This window comes from Marmota monax, unplaced genomic scaffold (assembly GCF_021218885.2).
Source record: "Marmota monax isolate L192 unplaced genomic scaffold, Marmota_monax_Labrador192_F-V1.1 WCK01_AAM20220418_F8-fsc00136, whole genome shotgun sequence".
NCBI lineage: Eukaryota > Metazoa > Chordata > Mammalia > Rodentia > Sciuridae > Marmota > Marmota monax.
The window spans coordinates 1,008,868-1,021,396 of record NW_026693905.1 but is presented as its reverse complement, the minus strand read 5'-3'; the positions used below and the strand labels follow the sequence as shown (position 1 = coordinate 1,021,396).

The window sequence follows — 12,529 nt, the reverse complement described above, 5'->3', positions numbered from 1 at the left end:
CGTAGATATTTGTTGAAGGAATTTTAAAATCTCTTTCCTCTATATTCAAAACCTCCCCATCCTTCAAGGATGCAATTACCACCACCCTCATGAAATTATCAGACTACTTCAGTCTTTGATATTCTCTGTATTTTCCTCACGCAACATGAGTTAGCAATCTTTGAGATATTTTAAAAATAGAAAAGTTTATTTCTAGAAATAAAAAGGTTTACAAGAATGTCACTTTTAAGACTAATCCCAATATAGTAATTACTATGTTAGTATAGGTAGAGAGGTTTGTTCTGCTAATGTATAATAATTTTTAGGTTCATTTTGCAGGTAGTTATTGGGCCTTGATAGTATAATAGGGTAGGAAAAAATCATGACTATGGAAACATAAATTATGGTACTTCAATATACTGGGAAATTGCACAGTTTTGAAGTTAAGTATGTGTTTGTATTGACATATGTTTGTAAATATTGTTGAAAGAGGAAAAGAACATTGCAGAAGAGGGTACATAGTCTAATATATGTACAGAAATCTATGTTCATACACAGATACACACAGTTTATTTTATGTAAATATTTTTATCTTGTTTCATTATGTTTATCTTGTTTCTAAGGTTTCAAAAATTGGTGATATTATTTAGTCGAGAAAAAATATATTGCTTATCTTTACCTGGGAGGTTTTATAATTTTTATACAAATTTAATTTACTATATGCATTTCCATTGAATATGGAGACTCAAATAATAAGAGCAATAATAATATTCACTTTGTACCAGTCAAAAATGACATGCTGTTATAATATTATAGCAGTATTCATAATATTTTATAGTTTGTAACTATAGTCTTTAAGATAACATATATATCTTTGGGGTGAACAAGATGTGATAATCATTCTTCTAAGTCATTGTAATCTGGACTTGCCTGGCCTTCACTCCTACCAATGCACTCTTTCTGTGTATCCTCATATGGCAGTCTCTCCTAGCTTCATCTTGGAAATTCTCCCTTATTTTCACCCAAGTCCTATAGTCTTTTACCTTCACTAAACAATACTTCCATATTTTCTCTCATTATCTTCTACTGCAAAATAATTCCCTTGAAGACAGTGAGAGCTGCCTTGGGACAATACCATTTTCTGCCTACAACACTGTCTTCTGCCCCCCTAAAATGGAAAGAAGGAAGGAAGGAAGGGAGGGAGGAAGGGAGATTTAAATGAACAGCATTTCCTTTTGGTTTTGTCTGACAGGATCCTTCTGTTTGGGATGCAGAAATTGGCAACAATACCCCTCTCTTCTACTCTCCATCACTTGGCCCAGACCTCTCCCTGGCATTGTGCTATGGCTCCTTTACCTTCAGCCATCAACTACCAGAACTTGCAAGGGAAATTTATGTAGAGGCTGCACCTGGGGATATGCACTTTGCTATCTGCTGCTGCTTCCTTTACTTTATTGCCTGATCTCAGGCACACATCAAACATCCTTTTAAGACTTTCCCTTGCATCCCAAACAGCTGTTAGTAATGGATACCCGGGGGCGAAAATTCTTAATGTAGATCTAAATATCAATTTGAGCTTGTTCTATGACAAGCAACAGATTTATAAGTTTGTTTACCATTATGTATACAGTAACAATCTAAAATTGCTTTTACTGGAAACCTGCGAAGGATCACTTGTATTTACAATTTTCTTTGTTGTTCCCCTTAGAATTTGAATTTCTATTATTAAGAACCAGATAATAATTGAAAATTTCTATTCTTTTGCAGCCTTACTACTTCCTCTAAGTCTAGTACTCCATAAGGTAGAACCACCCAAACAAAAGTACAATTTGATCTAAAATTGTACTGCTGATCTGTATAGTAAGAACATTTGTAATTTTGTCTTAACCCCCCTTTCTCACACTTACCAGATGTCACTGAAACTGTAAATACATTTAAAGGATATCTGTGAAGAACAATTTTTCTTCACTTCCTACTTCCTTCTCCTCTTTGTATTTCACAATTCATGTTCTAAGGATTTAAGTGTTTGCCATTTTATCTGTGAAGAAAATATCTGTTTACTTACTCTGGATAGGAATTTTATTATCCACTAATATTATGGTTCTTGTGGTAATCAAGATTACAATTTTTCAATGAATGTGATAAAAGTATTACTTTTGAAAAAAAAACAGATCATTTTTGCTTATTTTTCAACAAAAGGGTGAGATTCTAAGAAGATACCTGAAAAGGAACACTAAATAAGTGGGCCATCAGAGGATGTTCTGATGGTGTTGAGATACATGCACAAAAAAATGTTAATTGTCTCCTTTATCACTTTGGTGAGGGAGGGATTCTCATCTTAGAGTAGTGTGAACGGTATTGTGAAGACAGATCCTGACTTCTAATGGTTCAACTTCCAGGTTTTCTGCCTTATAGTGCTGGGAAGGCAACATGCAATAGATACCTTAATTGGAAGTTTGCATTTTCGTCTTTTCACCACACTAGTAATAGCAGTAAGATACTCTCTCCAGCTGTTGGACAGCAGTGGCAATGAGTCATGGCTCCCAGTCATTCATGTGATCTCAGGGCAAACAACTAGTACTCCTCAGAGCACTGTGTTGCTAATGTTTTTCAGATACAGGTATTCAATAAGCCACATAAGGTACTCAACAATAACAAAAAATATCACTTAGGGTTGTTACATAGTTTGTCGCATTTGTTTTATTTCCAAAACCAGATTATAACACCTATGGGCATAGGAATTAAATGTTGTGGTTCTTTTTATTCCACACCCATTTGATAATAGACACTTTTGATGATGACAATGATGGCAATTTCTTTATTACTTGAAAGTATTTATGCTATGTTATTTGTACTAGTTATTTAGTTCAAATAATTTTAAAAATTATTTATGGCTATTTTGCTTTACCTAATGATCACAGAACAAAGAGATAGGCTGGCTTAAATATGACATAACTACATTTTAAAGCCACAAACTGAATGTTGAGTCCCATCAATTACTTCATGTTGAATAAAAATCTTTTCACGGTTTTTTTTTTTTTTTGTATTCCCTTATTGAGGAAGCTCAATATTTATTGAGGAAGCTCAATTATTTTTATTTTATAAACATGTAAGTCAAACTCATAGAATTAAATAATAACATTTTTATTTACTGGGCAGAAAATTACATAATTAGGAGACATGACTATTTTCTAGATATTAATTTTTTCACACTGAAATATTTTATTCCTGTATCATCATTTACTTTTTCAAATCAAGCACAAAAAACATAAATATACAAACCACATTTTACTTCTTAGCTGGAGAATTTCATGCCTTTCTTATAATTTTATTTATTTACACTTATGCATTTATTTATTTATAGTTTTAGCTTTCTTATTCTATATTACTGATACTATAGGCATGTACCCATAATTTGGTTGATATTTAGCAATGTTACATTTCAAAAATCTTAGTCAATGCACTATGATTATTTTTGAAAAAAAAAATGTTTTTATTTGGAATTTTTCTATTCTAAATATATGGATCAACAGCTTATAGAAATATTAGATATTCTAACTTCAAATCTAGGAAGGGATTCTGTGTTAGTTTTACCATAACTTCTTTCTTCAATTTTGTGGATTTGTAAGTAAGTAAAAAGAATACGCTTCAATCTGAACACATTGGATAGGCACCTGAAAAATGTAGTCAGTGTTGTCTGTAGATTTAAACTTAGCAGTGACCAGAAGGCTTGCAAATGCTTAAAACTATTTTGTCAATATTGGCATTCTACTGAGGATTAATTAAATTAACTTTGATTGCTAATAGAGCTCAAAAAGTCCATCAGTTCTATAATACAATATGTGACTAACTCATAAGTTATGTGTTCTATATATACATATTTATTATGGCTAAGAAATGAGATATTATAAGTCTTTATTTAGTTTATACCTAAGACAACAGTATGAAAAGGAGTATAGAAAATTTTAATTAAAATTAAATCAGAGTATACAAATAGGAGTAATTTTGGTAATTGCTATGAGTGGTAAAATATCTCTTTTCTTTGAAAATTATTCTAGAATTGATTTTGCAATCAATTTTTCATGTTAGAACAAAATTAGTTTTATTTAAAACATCAAACTATGTCCAACATGGGCTGGGGATGTGGCTCAAGCAGTAGCGCACTCGCCTGGCATGCGTGCGGCCCGGGTTCGATCCTCAGCACCACAAACAAAGTTGTTGTGTCCGCCGAAAACTAAAAAATTAAAACTAAAATATTAAAATTCTCTCTCTCTTTAAAAAAATTAAATAAAGAAATATAAACTTAAAAAAATATGTCCAACTTTCTACAATATAGAATAGTGAAAAACTTATTAAAAGTTCTATTTAAATTACATGTATTAAATAAGTAAATAAAATTATCAGACCCTTATGACTCTTTTGCTTGCTAATAGCAATTTTAGAAATATCTTTCAAGGGGCTGGGGTTGTGGCTCAGTGGCAGAGTGCTTGCCTCACACATGTGAGGCACTGGGTTCGATCCTCAGCACCACATGAACAATAAATAAATAAACAAAATAAAGATATTGTGTCCATGTTTAACTAAAGAAAATTAAAATATCTTTGAAAGAGACTGTGTTACTTGAAGTCATAAATGAATAAATCATTAATAATAAGCTTATTATGTAACATACTTTATTGATAATGTACTATATTCTGTGGACTTTAAATAATCATAGGAATAAAATGGTATTCAAAGCCGATAAATTAGCTATCATCATGAGGTTAACAATTGGAGGTGGGGGCAAGATATGTCTACTTACATATCCAACACTGCAGAATCATAGTTCTAACAAGTGCTGTGAAGAAAAGGTTTCCAAAACTATATGAGTCTATAATAGGGATTTGACATAAAGCAGATCAGAAGAGTATTTTTGGCGAGACATTTCTTGAATTTAGATGCAAAGGATTTTAGGTCTAGGTAGGAATTTCATCTTAGAGAGTAAGAGAAAGATCTGCCCAGGCAGAAAAGGTGTATAAAAGCTTATTGGCAGATGGAGTTCAACAAGCACAGAGTCAGCTAGAGGTTGAATAGTGTCACCTTAAAAAGACGTGCTGAAGTTCTAACCCCCAGTACCTCAGAATGTAAACAATTAAAAATAAGTTCTTGGCAGATTAATAGATTTTGATCTCATTTAATTGAGATCATTACTGTAGGCCCTAATCCAGTGTGACTTGTGTCCTTAAAAAGAAATATTGGACAGAGATATGCCCAGGAAAAAAACTATGGGAAGAGAAATAGCAAGCAGATAGCTGTCTTTAAGCCAGGAAATGCTTACTAGAAATCAAGAGAGAGAACTGGAGCAGATCCTTCCCTAGCAACTTCAGCAGAAACATAGCCTTGTTGACAGATTGACTGTGGACTTTTGGCTTCTAGAAGTATGACACAGTAAATTGCTGTTATTCTAAGCCACTCAGTTTGTGGTACTTTATTAAAGCTACCCTAGAAAAGGAATACAAGGACTGAGAGCATGTCAGTGTTGATTGAAAAGGGAGAATAAAGGCAACTTGATATTATTAGAAGATGGAGCAATAGGCAGTGGACAGATCATGATACACCCAAAGGCCATTTATAGGAGTTTGGGTTTTATTCTAAGAGTAAAGGATTTCAGTGGTCCCAGAAGGAGAAGATAGTAATTCAAGTAGAGTGGTGGTAATAATTATGGAGAGAAGTCAGTGGGAACAGAGCAATATGGGTAGAAATTCATGAATAAACTACAAAAATTCAAGATTACTCAAGGACATCACTCCAGCAATTCTTCTCCTGGTTTATCATCATTTTTCAATCTATACTACATTCCCAGAAGCATGAAAGCATACTACTTCATTCTTTTTCTTTTTAATTGCTGTTAATTCAGATAGAGGATTAGCTGTCCTAAATGGTCATGCATCACTTGACGACAGAAATGTTTTGATAAGTGCATCATTTGGCAATTTTGTCTTGTGAATGCCTAGATGGTACAGGTCCGTCACTTGATGTGGGCTCTTGATGCAATCAAGAGATGTAGTAAACACAATCTATGAGGCTGTTGCCAGCGTAGCATGGAATACTGTTTTATGTAACCTTTTTTTATTTTTTAATGTAAGTTGAAGGAGTAACAATAAAAGTAGTATAGTAAATATATAAACCAGTAAAACAATCACATTTTATCACTATCAGATATTCTGTACTATACAAAGTTGTATGTTATACCTTTTTATATGAGTGGCAATGTAGTAAATTTGATTAAGTCAGCATTACCAGGAACACATAAGTAATACATTGCAACATTATGACAGCTATGATGTTACTACATGCTAGGAATTTTTCAACTTTGCTAATATCTTATGGGATCCTCATTGTATATGCTGTCCCCCATTGACTGAAACGTTCATTATGTAGATACATGACTGTAATACAGTGAATGTACAGATTAAAAGTGTAAATTTTAACAAATTTTTACTTACTTATATAACCATAAAACCACAAATGGGATTACTAACATATCCAAAGATACAAGTTTCCTAATGACTCCCATGTAATGATTCCTTTCTCTGAAATTGATTTCACTTGATATTAATAGAGCCACCCCAGTTTTCTTTTGATTATTAGCATGGCATATAATTTTCCTTTTTTTACTTTTAACTTAGTTTCATCTTTGTATTAAAGTGAGTTCCTGCAGAAATAAAATAATTACGTCTTTCTCTTATTCCTATTTGATAATCTCTACCTTTTAATTGGACTATCTAGTTTATTTATATTCAATGACTCTTAGCATGGGTAGGTATTAATCTACATTTTCTGCTTGCTTTCTATTTGTCTCTTTTTTTTCTTTATATTTTTTCCTCTTTCCTACATTCTTTTGATTGTTTTTATTATTTCACTTTATGTGTGCTATTATTTTATTTGCTATAATTCTTTGATTATTTTAGTGGTGTTTTCTATGATCAAGTAATAGTGATGTGCCCCTTCGCATCTAGTAAAAGTAACATAAGAATATACTTCCACTTCTCTTCTCTCAAGCTTTCTTTTATTATTTTACATGACATAAAACTCACAAATCATGGGAATATATTTAACTATTAAGAAAAATATATATTGATTCAAATAAGAAATCCTATTTCCTATTTGGAGATTTTGGTACCATTTTACTAGAGGACATTTTTTTTTTTTTTTAATATAGGATTGTTCCAGTGACAAATTGATTTACCTTTATTTGTCTGAAAGTGTCTTGTTTTTGAATAGTTTTTCTGATTGGGAAGCTCTTGATGAAACATTTTATTTTCATTTTTAAAGATACCATTCCTGCCTTTCCACTCGCATTGTTTTCTTCTAGAAAGTGTTTGTCATCCTGCCCTTTGTTCCTCTGGAGTGATGTCTTTTTTCTCTGACCACTGTCAAGGTTTCTTCTTTAGCACTGGTTGTGAGATATTTGACTAATCGTTCCCCTTACCTTTTTGAACATTTTAAATAAAGTCATAATGACTTCTCGATTGTTCTTGTCTATTAATTTGGTATCACTATCATTTGTGGATCAGTTTTGATTGATTGACTTTTCTCTTCATAGGGTTCACATTCTCTTACTTTTTTGCATATCTGGTAATTTTTTTATGGATGACAGACATGTGATGTTTACTTTATTTGTTTCTGGGGTTTTTTGTTGTTGTTGTTGTGTTGTTCTATAAACATTCTTAAGCATTGTTCTCAGAAAGCTTTTTTAGAAACAGTTTGATCCTTCTGGGTCCTCCTGCTGTTAAACTTAATGGAAACATAACACCATTTAGTCTTGGGCCCTTTTTCACACATTTCTAAGCTGCCTACCCAACACCCCTATAAATCACGAGATTTCCTTGTCTAGTTCCCAGAGTGTTGAGTCAGAATATTGTTCCCTCTTCAGGTGCCTCTTTTCATAGCCTTGGGTAGAATCCTCATAGACATGTCCTTATCCCTGCCCAGCTGCTGTTAAGGGGAATTATTTGAAAATCTTCAGTCTTTTCTTGCTTTCTTCTGAAGAAAGAGCATTTGAAGCATAGAGAACAGTGTTATGTCCTAGGGCATGTTCTGTTTAAGTGTGCTGCAGTGGGCACCTTGGACTCTTTAGATTTCCAACTCTTTCTACTTCTGGAAAATGTATTAACACTTATTTACCTCACTTATTTATTATTTTTTATTTTCTTTCTTTTTTTTTTCTTTTGGTAATGGTAATTGAACCTCCTGGGGCACTGAACCACATCCCCAGTCCCTTTTTGTATTTTATTAGAGACAAGGTTTTTCTGAGTTGCTTAGGGCTTCGCTAAGTTGCTAAGGCTGGCTTTGAACTCGAATCCCCCTGCCTCTGCCTCCAAAAAATCTATTTCAATCTTATTTTTATTATCTTATGAATAATCAGGTCACTACTATCAGTTTACCAGATCTAATAATTTAATTTTGGTCTGAGTAATCTGATTTTTGTAATGTTTGACCTCATTTTTGTTGCTAATTCCTCCTTAACCTAATACATTTCCTTTCCATTATTCAAACATAGTAGGTATGATTTTACCATAGGATATACCATTAGCTGTTCCTGCTTGAAACACCCTTTCTTTGATATCTGCCTGGCTAACTCACTCCCCCTTTTCAAGATCTAATTCCTCAATAAGCCTGATTACTTGACATAACATTGCAGTAACTTCCTATCATGGTCAAGCTCCAGATTACCTTCAATCAATCTTGTTTTATCCCTTTCCTTTGGAATCTGGGATGACTGTAACTTGTGTGTAATCAAGAGAATGCAGTAGATGTGACAAACTAGAACTTTTGAGGATAACTTAAAGGAATCCTTAAAGCTTCTGACTTGAGCCCTTGAAATGCTAACTATCCATACAGTACTCTCATGACACTCTCTCTCAGAACCAATCTTCATACTGCTGAGACAGAGTCAAACAGAGAGGTCATCTGCAGACACTATCATCCATAATTTTGACTGAGCTTCCAACTGATATGCAACATCAACGCTGAATATCAGCTTTGTGTGCATGGATTGGGGAAGGAATCTTGGACCTCCACCAGCAAAGACTAAATTCCTGGCTGATATAGGTTTGCAAGAATATATAAAATCTCAAGTGAGAACCAATGAGCTGATCCAAGTTAAGCCACTGTACTATAGAAGGTCATAATAAATTTCTTAAAGACACCAAGATTTGGAGTGGTTTGTAAGCAAGGAAAACTAGAAAAACCCTTTGCCCTGCACTTCAGTTTCTAATCTTCTGCTTTACCTTTTTCCCCCACTTGGAATTTATTATCCTTTAGTATACTGTATGACTTGCTGATTTATTATATTTATTACATTATAAAGACTAAAAGCTCTTAGAAGGTGGTAATCATTGTCTCATTTGTCTAAAACAGTGTGTTCAGTACATAGTAGAGACTCAATAAATATTTGTAGAAAGAATGAGCGAAGAAGGCAGAAGTCTATCATAAAAAGTTAAACAAGAGTTCTATAAAGATGATCATAAATCCACCTTAATTATGACACATTACCAAAGCCCAAAGGCTAAATTAAGACATCAACAAATATATATGGAGTGCCTACCAAATTAGGGACTTGTAATTAGCAAACTAGAGGGAAAAATGGACATCTTATGAAATTACTTTCAAATATTAGACCATTATGTACCACTTTGCAGTGATTTTAAATTAGTATTAAATTATGACATGAGTCAATAAATAAAAGAGTAAATATTTTAGTGAAAAGTAACAATTGAAATTTAAGTACATATAACTACAGTTTTTTAATATTTATTTTTTGAAGTGTAGATGGACACAACACAATGCCTTTATTTGTATGTGGTGTTGAGGATCAAACCCGGGTCCTGCCTGTGCTAGGCAAGCACTCTACCACTAAGCCACAATCCCAGCCCCATAGCTACATTTTTTAATACAAGAATTTATTATATTCATTTTAGATTAATTAGAGAATTAACATAATTTGAGTTATATGGGTTTAACATCAGTTTCACATGGTTTAATGGAATGCTTGCCAGAGATTTGTCCTAAAAATACATGATGTATATTTAAAAACTAAAAAGCAGAGGAAGAGACATTGATTCATTGTGTCTGGTGCCCAAGCACAGCTCAGATGCATTTTTTTGTGAGAATGATGCCTTACTGTTTCCTTTAAGTTGTTTTATCTTTAAAACAATTTCATTTCTTGGTTGAGTAAATGAAGTGAAGAATGGCTACAAGTTTTTAAGTACAAAATACATTTTAAGAATGTTCACTGAGGAGAGGGGCATAGGGGTAGGAATGAATCAGACATTATTACCCAATGTGCTATATAATTACATGGCCTGTGTAACTTGCCATCATGCACAACCAGACAAATGAAGTTTATACTCCATTTATGTATGATGTGTCAAAATGTATTCTATTGTCATGTATAACTAATTAGAACAAATGAAAAAAAAGAATGTTCATTGAAAACCCATTAAAAATACAGGATTTGAATTTTTAAAACAGTTCGGTAGCTGAGCCTGATGGCACATGCCTGTAATCCCAGTGACAGGGAGGCAGAAACAGAAGATTGCAAGTTGGAGAGCAGCCTCTATAATTCACTGTGACCCTATTGCAAAATAAAAATAAAATGTCCAGGGATTTACCTCCATGTAAAATGCCTCTGGGTTCAATCCCTGCTACCTTAAAAACAAATTTTAAGGTAGACTTATTTTTAAATATATAACTGGCATCTTTATATTATTATAGGAGAATCATCAATGTTTGACTTCTAATTTACATACCAATATGTATTTCTAAGCAAACAATAACAAAAGAAAATGACAAGCATACTTCTGAAAGCTTAGATCTTATGTGAATTTATACTAATCCTTTTTAATGCCTTTTGAACTTGAACATCTTAGAGAGCTGATTGGGTAATTTATCAACTCTCACGCTCCATGAATTTAGTCATTGGCACATGCAACTGAAAGCAATGAGGCCCACTATTGAGGGTGGTTGGAAACATCAGTCTTGATGGAAAGCACAGAAGCAACATACAAATCAAGATGTGATGTCAAGGAAAAGGGCAAAGGCTAAAATTTAGCCTAAATTTGGAGCAAAAGCAAAATTAAAGACCAAGCCCTATAGCATCATAATGAAATGTTTCTCAATAGGACAGGGTTACTTAATATGTTTAACCTTCCCACTATACAACTTGTACATTTTTTTAAAAAAAAAGCAAAAGACATTATACAATAATACATGGTTTGCTAAATAATTTAGAATTTTTCTAAGTTTTACTAGCCAGATTCTACTCTAAGATTACCCCCATCCTATAATCCTCTCCTTATAAAACTGAATGTCATAACAGGACATAAGTCAAGTCAATTGCTCCAGTGGAAATCAAACTGTATATAAAAATAAACTTTATATTTTATAAAAATAAACTATATAAAAAGTGACTTGAATATATTTATTATTTGGTGGCAAAACACATCTTTGGTGTGAGGCTAAGTGGTTTCTTCTGTCACTTTGATTCAGGAACCCAAACCAAATGCCACAGGACCTAGAACAAAGTAAATTGTATGAAGTGGGTATAATTGGGGTTGAAGCCTATAAATTCCTTTAAAATGAAGCAGCCACTGCTAAGCTCTATTAATGGTTGCCATGCCAGACTATGGGACCAGAGGTGACAAGTATTTTGTTTCTTCAAGAAAAGTGGGGAATATAGGTCAAATTTCCTAACTAGTAGGTAATCAAAAATTACCTTGTTCTTTTGAAATCTACTTCATTCTTTTGTGCCTATGCAAAGAAAAAAATGAAGAAGAAAAAAACAAAAGAAAAGGTGAATATTTATGTATTACCTTGAGATCTGTACAGAAAAGCAGGTTCAGTTCAAACTGAATAAAGCCTTCTGCAATCCAGCTATATCATCTTCTATTTTTCTTCATTGCTATTATCTTTTTCCTAATTTCTCACCTCTCATTCATACAAGTCTTGGATATTTTTTCACAATCTTACTTAACACTCACATTCTATTATACTCATCTGTTCATTAATTCCTTTATCTATATATTTAAAAAAGTTTTTATGTTCCATATGCCTAATTTTCAAGTTTCTGTGGGGATGTGGTAGAGGGGGAAAAGTCAGTGATCACATGGATTGCATTCCTAACACCTTAGCCTCTCGGTAGATTGACCTCCCGGAATTCTAAAAGGCATCATCTTCGTTTTGCTTCAGTTTGGCATCCCCAAGGCCAGAATCTGGCTATTGCTGAAAATGCTCCATGACTCAAATCCTGAGTTGGGATTTTCAACTCATGGCCTACCCTGCCTACTCCCTCCTCCTTCCTTGACTTGCTTCCATTCTCCTTTTCTTTTCCCCTTCCTTGTTCATTTCCTTCCTACTTAAATGTTATCACTACAATGCATCTATTTTTTACCCTTATTACATTCTACAATTCTTGCATTTTTATTCTATAATAACTTTCCCTAACCCCCAAGGATTTGGGGTTTTCTTTTTTTTTTTTTTTTTTCTGTTGAAGTAATTTATATTTTTC

The 12,529-nt window shown here is 33.1% G+C and overlaps 1 protein-coding gene across 2 annotated transcripts in view; it reads left to right on the top strand.

The window, feature by feature from the left end:
* Positions 1 to 12,529, top strand: part of Spag16 (sperm associated antigen 16) — a 719,050-nt gene that overhangs the window by 335,195 nt on the left and 371,326 nt on the right. The window lies entirely within an intron of this gene.